Source organism: Alligator mississippiensis, chromosome 9, assembly GCF_030867095.1.
Source record: "Alligator mississippiensis isolate rAllMis1 chromosome 9, rAllMis1, whole genome shotgun sequence".
NCBI classification, from domain to species: domain Eukaryota; kingdom Metazoa; phylum Chordata; order Crocodylia; family Alligatoridae; genus Alligator; species Alligator mississippiensis.
The window spans coordinates 26913548-26923432 of record NC_081832.1 but is presented as its reverse complement, the minus strand read 5'-3'; the positions used below and the strand labels follow the sequence as shown (position 1 = coordinate 26923432).

At 45.8% G+C, this 9885-nt stretch overlaps 1 long non-coding RNA gene across 1 annotated transcript; it reads right to left on the bottom strand.

Moving 5' to 3' along the window:
* Positions 1-1351: 1351 nt before the first annotated feature.
* Positions 1352-9242, bottom strand: LOC109281924 (uncharacterized). The gene is made up of 3 exons (XR_002088725.2): positions 8863-9242; positions 8458-8634; positions 1352-4488 (listed from the first exon to the last, which is right to left on the bottom strand). It is a non-coding gene; the product is annotated as an uncharacterized LOC109281924 (long non-coding RNA).
* Positions 9243-9885: the final 643 nt, after the last annotated feature.

Here is a 9885-nt window from a genome sequence, read left to right as displayed (position 1 = left end):
CAAGCTTTTTAGTGTTAAGAATTCCTCATGTGTGATTTTTAGAAAATCTAAAGGGGATTTTCTGCTGGCTGCATGAGATGTTAATCAAGGTCTCCAAAGTTGAAGCAACCCATGAAAACACTGCTTTTTCCCCTACATGTTATAGGCTGATGTGTAGGGACCACAGTGGCAGCCAATCACTCTGCTGCCCCAGTGGTTAGCTGCCCTGGGACATGGACCTGTTCCTGTTCCCTGACAGGCCAGGCTTGACTTTTGGAACCAATTATGAATCTGAAAGCCATTTTCTTTTACTATTCTCTTACCCAAATGGATGGCCATTGAGATATCTTTAAAGGGAGGGCTACACAGCAGTACAAAATTTGCTTTACTTATCGTTCCTTATGCTCCACTGGTTTTTGTTCCTGAATACTATGGCTAGTGTTGTCTCTTACAAATGTTGAACTATTCTTAATCCTGTAGAAATGAGGGATTAGGGATCTATCTGATTGGATGGGGCTGGTTTACATTTTTGATCAAGAGGAATTGGATAGGTCCATATGCAAACAGCTATGGGAACAAATTTACTAGTTAGTGTTCTTTTCCTTCAATCTTTATGCTGTTGGATGGGTACACGGTGTCCACAACACTGATTCAGATGTGGAGGCTCATCTGAGCTTGAAAGACATAGGTGTGCTCCAGGGTGGAGGGGTGGGCACTTTAATTAGAGTGGCTCTGAGAGCTGCTGTAATTAAAGCACCTGCAGCATCACATTTATTCAGTGTGTCGTGCTTCAAAATGGTGGTGGGGGTGCTTATTCAATGAGCTTTAGTTCAAGCATCCATGCCACCATTTTGAAATGCAGGGGTGCTCAATACATATGACATGGACGCTGCTGGAGTGCACTAGTTAGATGTTCCAGCAGACTCGAGAAGACTCGATTAATCGAGTCCGCTCCATCATATGTATAGATGATCCATGTGCCAAGTTCATCTTTAGTGTAACTGCTTGGTGTCCAACATACAGTGGAGACATAGGCAGTAGAGCAGGCAGTGGCACAGGTTCTCCCATGGCTGCTCCTACTGCCCATTCACCCCCCCTCCCCAACCTCCTGCTTGTCAGATGCACTATGGGACATGGGACCTGCTGGGCTTCTGAGGCCAGACAGGGGCTGCACATGGTTATCAAAACAGGGTCTAACAAGCTCCATCTCCATTTGGCATAGGCAGAATTCAAGCAAATCCTTTCCATGTGTGAATGTTTTTTGATCTGGCTTGGCCCTGAGCCCAGTGATTAACCAGGGCTCTGGTGTTCCCAGAGTGGAGTTGACTATTAAAATACCAGAGTGTTGGCTACAAAGGACCAACTCACAGGATCATCATAAAATTCTAGTTTATTAGATGGATGCAAAAGTGAGATCATAAACCCTGGGGCTGATCCTCTCAAAAACACAAACATTCACATACACACACACAGTCACAGTAGCTAGCTATGAACACTAAGCACCGGTGTCAAGATAAACCTATTCCCAAGTGCTGGAGTCCACCGTCGATGGCCAGTAGAGGCTTCTTTCAGTGCAATGTTGCTTCAGAAGGGGGTTGCCAGCTGGTCCTTCCGGCTGGGTAGGCAGGGTGCTGGTCAGGTCAAAGAGGGCACCATTGCGGGTAATTCTTTGCTGCCTTTTATCCCTCTCTGGCAGACTTTGGTGACTTCCCAATTTTCGGACTTACCCAATCCAGGGGTCATTGACCTTGTAGGACCTCCCCCTTGGTGGTTGCTGGATGGCAGCTGTCAGCCCCAGAGGTCACGTCCGCAGGTACTGTTGGGGAAAACTTGTCCCCGGTTCATTGGGCAGAGGCTTAGACGAACAGACTACTCAAAGTTAAAAAGAACTTGGTTTATTAGAGAATGCATTCTGGACAGACTCATACACAATTGGAGAATTGTGTAGAGGTCTGACCCCATACAATAGGTGAGGTGAGTTTATATAGAAAATATTACATCATAAGCACAGCAACAACATATACCAATCAGCATTTGCCATGACTTTGATAGTAATGCGCATGTTTCTACTTATTTTTAGTATAGCAGTGTTAGTTTAACTGGTTTCTTCTAGCTTGTAACCACAGGGTCACTTCCCGTTCTGAGCTGACTCAGCAGGCCAATACGTGACCAGTAGCCAGAATTATTTTTACACTAAGTTTCTGCTTTTACTGGGCTAGGACAGGATTGTTACAGTTAGCGCTAGCCTCGCGGTTTTGGGTCATGTTCTTTTGACTTCCCCATAGCCTAAGCTGGGTACGTGATCAGCTCGCTTACACATAATGGCGATTCAACTCCTTTTTATTCCCCTTCAGTACGTGCAGTCTTGGGAGTCCGTTGATGAAATTTGATTAATTCAGTGCCGTGATGAATAGGGCTCTGGGAGTGGTTGATTGGGGGCGGGGGGAATTCAGTCCCAAGAGTCAGTTTTCCACGTTGATTAGTTCAAACTGGGACTTCTGTACCTTTAACAGTGAAGTTTCAGGGAGTTCCTGGCTCTGTATTGATCTTTTCCTCTCCTTAGTCTTGTGGTTTCATGGGTGTTAATTGCTGCTTGTTAACTTGTTATCCTGGCTAGCTACTGTGTTACACAATCGATCATGATTCCTTTAGGGCAGAGCTTTCCAAACTTTTCATGTTGGTGACACACTTTTTAGACATGCATCATTTTGCGACACAGTAATTCAGTTCCAGGGGAGGGGCCAAGGGAAGCAGACGCGAGTAAGGGAGCTCCGCGATGCCCTTCCGCAAAATTTTCTGCATTTCGCGCGACACACCTACACACTGCCGCCGACATACTAATGTCTTGTGGCACACAGTTTGGAAAGCTCTGCTTTAGGGACCCACTCAATACGGAGAAGCCGCAGTTCGATTCCCACCCTTGCTAACATTGTTACATGGTACAACTTACTTTTAAACTTAAAGTACATTTGTTATAAAGTTAAAAAGCATATAATATAAAACATAAAAGGGTGAAATGCCATGGCGCATGCAACAAACAGACCAAATACAATGGGGGGGGATGGGGGGGAGGCATACTGCTGCAGAATACTATTTTATACCCATAGAAGCATGTACAAACCAAAAGGGGGCAAATACTGCAAAAGGGGCTTTTGCCATATGGAGGGGCTTTACATTGGAGGAGGGGAGGGGCAGGCAAAAAAAAAAAAGGTTTCTTGCTACAAGAGGACCCTCAAAAGATATTTTGCCATCACTGAATTGGACCAGAATGGCCAAGGTATCTATTATGATTGAGGGGACAAGGAACGTGAAAAGGTTAAGAGGTTTAGTCTGGAAGCTTTGCTGACACAAACTTAGCTGAACCTGTGTGGTCCAAGAATTGGGATGGAAAGCTCTCTGCCTTTTATCCTTTGTGCATTTTTTCCCCTCCTATACTGCTACTTTTGGGGTCAAATTAATGGAGGGTCTGGTCTTTGATGCTACATTAGCCAGTTAGAAACCTAAAAACAAGACTTCACTTTATTTGGGACTCAAAACTGAGGTCAATTAAGTTTCAGCAAAGCTCCTGAAAAACATGACTTCAAATATTACAAACACACATTTCACAAGATAGAGGAGAAAGAAAGTGAATAACTTGTCCAAATTTTAACAAAATGTTTTGGTTCAATTCAGGGGAAAACGTTTGAGTCAGTTCTTACTTTATCACTGGAGATTTGCAATCTACTCCAGTAATCAGATTGTACTATAACAGTCATAGTAACTGTGTGCTAGTTGTTACCTCTCCTCGTGGAACACTGCCAGGGAGAAAAGGTATGGTTTAAGTAGAGTGTGTGTCTAGGAGAATTTGGAACAGTTGATGTGTATTTATCTCAGTACAGTGCTGCCTACTACACAGAACGTTCCATCTGTTTCCCTGACTTAGAATTAGTTTTTGATGGATTGGTGAAACAAGAAAGGCCCCAAATCTACAGAACAATAATGTGAGACTTAGAGCATGGAGTGGAGTTGATTTAACATGTTCTGGACTTGCAAAGAAATTATTTGGTATGTGATGATAAAGCCCATTCCACTGATGGAAATGGTGACATGGGAAGATTTGTCATTTTCCCAAAAGTAGACCTAGAAAATTTTCCTGGCATAAAAATCAGGCTATAAAACAAAGCAAAAGCCTTACAGCTTTCTAGGAATGATGGGTATTTCTCTTCATTATTACTCTTCATTGCCATTCTTTCTGATCTCAATGGACAATTTGCTTGGCCGCTACCTCCCTCTTCTGGTCAGATGTACAAGTGAAGTGAAAGTAAAGTTGCTTCCAGTGCATTCAATGGCATTCAAAGGAACCCAGTCTCCAAGAAAAGCTAGAGGATAACCAAGAGGGAATCATGGCTGGATCAGACTCCAGCAGGAGGCTAGGAAAAAGAACAGGAATCTGAAGTTGTATATGTTGACCCCCAGAATGCCAGTGTTGTCAGCTGCATGGATCAGTAGTTGTAACCAATTCTTGGCAACCTGCAAAACAAAGCTACTGATTAAATCTAAAACTTGTTACATGTAGATTTTTTCCCAATTCTAATTGAGTCCCCATCTGACTGTGTAGACATCAATGCCACAGTTGCCTAGCTTTTTTACACTGTCTCCCACCCCATTCTCATTAAAAAGCTAGGCAACTGTGACATTGATGTCTACACAGTCAGATGGGTTGCACATTGGCTGAGGGGGAACACCCAGAGAGTGGTGGTGGATGGGTCATATTCGACTTGGAGGGATGTGGGCAGTGGAGTCCCCCAGGGCTCGGTTCTCGGGCCCGCACTGTTCAATCTCTTTATTAGCAACATGGACGAGTGGGTGAAAAGCACCCTGTTCAAATTCACTGATGACACCAAGATTTGGGGCAAGGTGGGCATGCTAGAAGGGAGGGACAGGATACAGCTGGACCTGGACAGGTTACAGGTGTTGGTGAATGTGAATAGGATGGGATTCAATACTGACAAGTGCAGGGTACTGCACTTGGGCAGTAAGAACCAGCAGCATACCTATAGGTTGGGGAACTCCCTTCTTGAAAGCACAGTGGCAGAAAGAGGTCTTGGAGTCATTATTGATTCCAAAATGAACGTGGGCCGCCAATGTGAGGATGCGGTCAGTAAGGCCAACCGCACCTTGTCATGCATCCACAGATGCATCACAAGCAGGGCCAAGGAGGTGATCCTTCTCCTCTATGCAACACTGGTCAGGCTACAGTTGGAGTATTTCATCCAGTTCTGGGCACCGTGTTTTAGGAGAGATGTGGCCAGCATCGAGAGGGTCCAGAGGAGGGCCACTCTCATGATCTGGAGACAGCAGGGCAGACCCTACGAAGAGAGGCTGCAGGACCTGAACCTGTTCAGCCTTCAAAAGAGAAGGCTGAGAGGGGACCTAGTGGCTATCTATAAACTTACCAGGGGGGACCAGCGGGGAATGGGAGACCCTATTCCCCCAAGCTCCTCCCAGAGTAACAAGGAATAACGGCCATAAGTTGTTTGAGAGTAGGTTCAGGCTGGACATTAGAAGGCATTACTTCACAGTCAGGGCGGCTAGGATCTGGAACCAACTTCCAAGGGAAGTGGTGCTGGCTCCTACCTTGGGGGTCTTTAAGAGGAGGCTTGACAATTATCTAGCTGGGGTCATATGGGCCCAGTATTCTCTCCTGCCCAGGGCAGGGGGTTGGACTTGAAGATCTACTTAGGTTCCTTCCGACCCTACATCTATGAATCCCTTGTCCTCACTGGGCATTTATACATGTGCTCTGGGAGTGGAGGGAGAGGGGGCACCTTAATTAGAGTGGCTCAAAGAGCACCTATACATGTACAGAGAAGCTGCTCCAACATGCTGTAATTTCAGCACATCAGAGCAGACTTGATTAATCAAGTCTGCTGGAGCATGGTAATTACTGTGCTCCAGACTCCAGCATCTCATGTGTTAGCATCCCCATGCTGAAAAATGCCAGCAGGGGTGCTTTAATTAAAGCTTGTCAAATGAGCTTTATTTAAAGTGCTGATCTAATTTAAGTGCCTGGAATGTCTCATGTATCAGCACCTCTGCAACTGAAAAATGCTGGCATGGGAGCTTTAACTAAAGATTGTCAAAAGAGTTTTATTTAAAGCACCCCTGCCACCATTTTTCAGCATGGGGATGATAATACACAAGATGCTGAAGTCTGCTGGAGTGCAGTAATTCCCATGTTCCTGGAGCATGTGTATAAATGCCCTGAGAACCACTCTAATTAAAGTGCCTGGAGTTTCTCATATATTAGCATTCCTGTGCTGAAAAATGGTGGCAGGGGTGCTTTAATTAAAGCTTGTCAAACGAGCTTTAGTTAAAGCACCCCATCATCATTTTTCAGTGTGGGGGTCCTAATATAAAAGACACTGGAATCTGCTGGAGCACAGTAATTACCATGTTCTAGCAGACTCAATTAATCAAGTCTGCTCTGAGGTGCTGTAATTACAAAATGTGGCCGTAATTACAGCACCTCAGAGCAGCCTCACTACGTGTGTATAGGTGCTCATAAAGAATTACTTACATGTCGAGGGTAGGGCTGTTTAGAAATTTGTTAATTAAAAAAACCCCCTGAAAATAGAGGGTTTGACTAAATGAATATTTTTGCATAAATGTGTCAGCTTTCCTTGACTTTTATTTTCTTTTTATTAAAAAAGAAAAGAAAAGAAAAAATCAGACATTATTTTCAATTATGTCCAACATTCACCTTCCACACTCCAGCCAGATTTGGTGCAGCCCAAGCGAAAAAAAGCTGGAAGCGTCTTTTTAATGAGGAAGGCAGATTTCCACCCAAGAGCTTCCCTTTGCTTAAAAAAATATTGAAGGAATTTTGTTCCAACTTTAAAAAACAAAACAACCCATTTGACCTGAGATGAAGCAGTGGATTAATATTGGCCAAGAGCTTCCATCATAGCAATTCAAAGACTAATGTTTCACTGGCATGTATTTCTGCTTCAAATCCTGACTGTCATGCTGATCTGGCAGCCACTGGGTTTTGAACAAATGCTACAGCTGATTTTGTCCCAAGCTGTCCCAAAGCCCATAGCAATGACACATTTCTTCCTCTGCCTTCAATAGAAGTCAACTTTTCAGCTACAACAATTACCTCATGAATATTCATACAAAGACTCAGAAGCCTGTTCCTGATATACACCACTTCCCTGTTCCTGTTCCTGTGCTTGTTGTAAATTCAGGATGGATTCTCTAAGGGCAGCCTATGGTGGTGCCAAAGTCCAGGTCAGAAAATGGAAGGGATGCCTTTGGGATATTACAGTGCGGCTAGTCACAGGTCAGATTAAAAACCATTCACACACAGGAAGGACTTGCTTGAATTCTGCCTATCCCAAATGAAGCTGCAGCTTGTTAGACCCTGTTCTGATAGCCCTGTGCAGCCCCTACCTGGCTTCATAGGCAGAATAATGCCCAGGCTTGGTGGGCAATGGCCAGGAAATGCCACCCTACCCTACGAGAGGCAGGCAGTCCAGCATGCATATGTGCATATGCAGGCCTGCTTCAGGCATACTGGTGGCCAGAAGCCAAGGAGAGAGCAGGGAGCAGCTGCACAGCCCAGCCCAGCAGAGAGGAATTCTCCGTGCATGGTAGTAAGTCTAGGCAGGGGAGCACATTGAAGCCCCCACAGTGAGGGAACAGGCTGGAGCAGGGGCTGGAGCCATGGCATTACCCAGCTTCAGCCAGGGCAGTGCATGCCTGGGGCAGGGAGCAGGACTGAGGTGCTGGCAGGCAGGTTGTCCTGGAGTTCTGGAGAGTGCAAGGAGGGGCAGCTCCCTGTTGCTTTGTGCACCTCGGGTCAGGGGAGGCATGAAGGGGGGAAGTGCGTCCCCCATAATTGTGCATGGGGCAGAGGCAGGATGCCTTTAAAGCCTAAATTTAGGGCCCTGTGTTTTTAAAAAAATGTACATCTGCATTTTTTTTTAAACACAGAGCCCAAAATTTAGGCTTTAAAGGCTTTAGGTATCTAGGTAAGTGGCCTGAAGATTTTTTAAGTATGCTAAGCACCCCATTCATGTAGAAGCCTAGCTTCAGATATGGAGCTTTTAAAATAATTTGCCCAACTGCTTGGACTAGTATTTTGCTTGGGACTTTCTGCATTGTTGCCTTTGCCCCCAGGGCCCTGCACCCTGCTCAGCAGGGTAGAGAGGCGACCCAGGGCCCTGGCAAAGGCCGCAGGCAAACAGAGCAAACAGTGCTCCAAACCCCACACCCATCCACAGCCCCCACAACTTCACAAATAACGCCCCCTCCCCCCACACACTTCAAAAATAGCCTCTCATGACTTGCATACCAAATCTCTTGACTTTTAAGAGTTTGTCTCATGATTTTTGACAGGGTGGGGTTGGCAATACTGCACTGATTTTATGTCCCTCCCCAATCTGGTTGACATCTGTCATGGGTACATATTATACAATTGTAATCCCTTCTTACCTGTTGACTTACTCCATTGCGAGGTCAGAGTCAGACCCAAAAATGGAATTATCAGCCCATCTTGTCAGTTGTTCTCATTCACCTGCCACATTTTGTTTTTATTGATAGGAGACAGTCCTTGCTGGTGCTTCATGGGATCTTTCTCTGCTGATTTCTTGTGGGGCTCCAACCGCCTCACTAGAAACACAACATAAAGTTCTACCATCTAGCCTTCCCTGAGATAGGCTCTGAGATAATGTATTCTTATCCCGAGCTGGGTTCTAGGGTCTTTCCCCTTAGGGCAAATCACTCCCCATTAGCTGGTCTGATTTCCATCCCTGGTCAGCCACTGCACTGCCTCCAGGTCTCACTCTGTCTGTCCTTGCATTCCCTCCCGACTCATCCCCACTCGGTCCTGAGAGGTACCTCCGAGTCCCAGTGTTGCCAATTCTGATCTGGCTTGAATTCTTCCACTGTTCTCTGCTGGGTCGCTCTGTCCCTTCTTGTGATTCAATCTTCAGCAAGGGGCACAGCAGGCTCAGCTCCTGAAATGAGCCATGCACCTCTTTCTGGTCCTGCCCCTCTCTGGCCAGTCTGCAGGCTGCCAGCTGTTGCTCTCCCCAGTTGTGTGCCAGCCCCCTCCTTTCACCCCTTTCTCTTGGGGCGTGTCTCCAGGTCTGCCCTCCTTCTGAGCCACTCCAAGCCTCTGCTTCCCAGCTCTCCACCTCCTCTCAAGGCTTCTCGTTGCTTCTTCCCTTCTCCTCCTTCCCTGCCCTCTCCGTTGCTTGTTCCATGGCCTTGCCTCCTCCCGGGCCTGATTACAGTAATTCGGGCAGGGAAGATGCCAAACCAGGTGTGGGAGGGTCCTTTGAATGGCAATGAGATAAGAAGTCAGCCACTATGTTAGTCTTGCCCGGTTTGTATTCTATATTAAATTGAAAAGGTTGCAATGCCGAGGCCCAGTGGACGAGGTGGGCATTATCTGTTTTGAAGGATTTGAGCCATTTTAAAGGGGCATGGTCAGTGACAACTGAAAGCTCGACCTAGCAAGTAGTAGCAGAAATACTGGATGCCCCACTTTAGCGCTAAACATTTGCAGGCCATAAGAAGTCTGTGGTATGTAACAACACATCTTGACACAAGGCCCGTTTGACTTGTTTAAAGGCCATCACTTGCTATTCCCCCAATTTGACAGGGCCATTATCCTTGCCTTTGAGTAGATTTGTGAGGGGAATGGTGAGTCCTGCGAAGTGGAGAATGAAATGCCAATAATAACTAGCAAGGCCTAGAAAGGCCCTCATTTGTTTTTTTGTTTGAGAAACTTCATAATTTTGGATTATGGCCACTTTGTCTGCCAGTGGCTTGATTCTGCCTTGGCCTACTAGGAACTCTAGGTATTTCATTTCTGCTTGGACTAATATAAATTTCTTAGGGTGTATTGTCAACCAT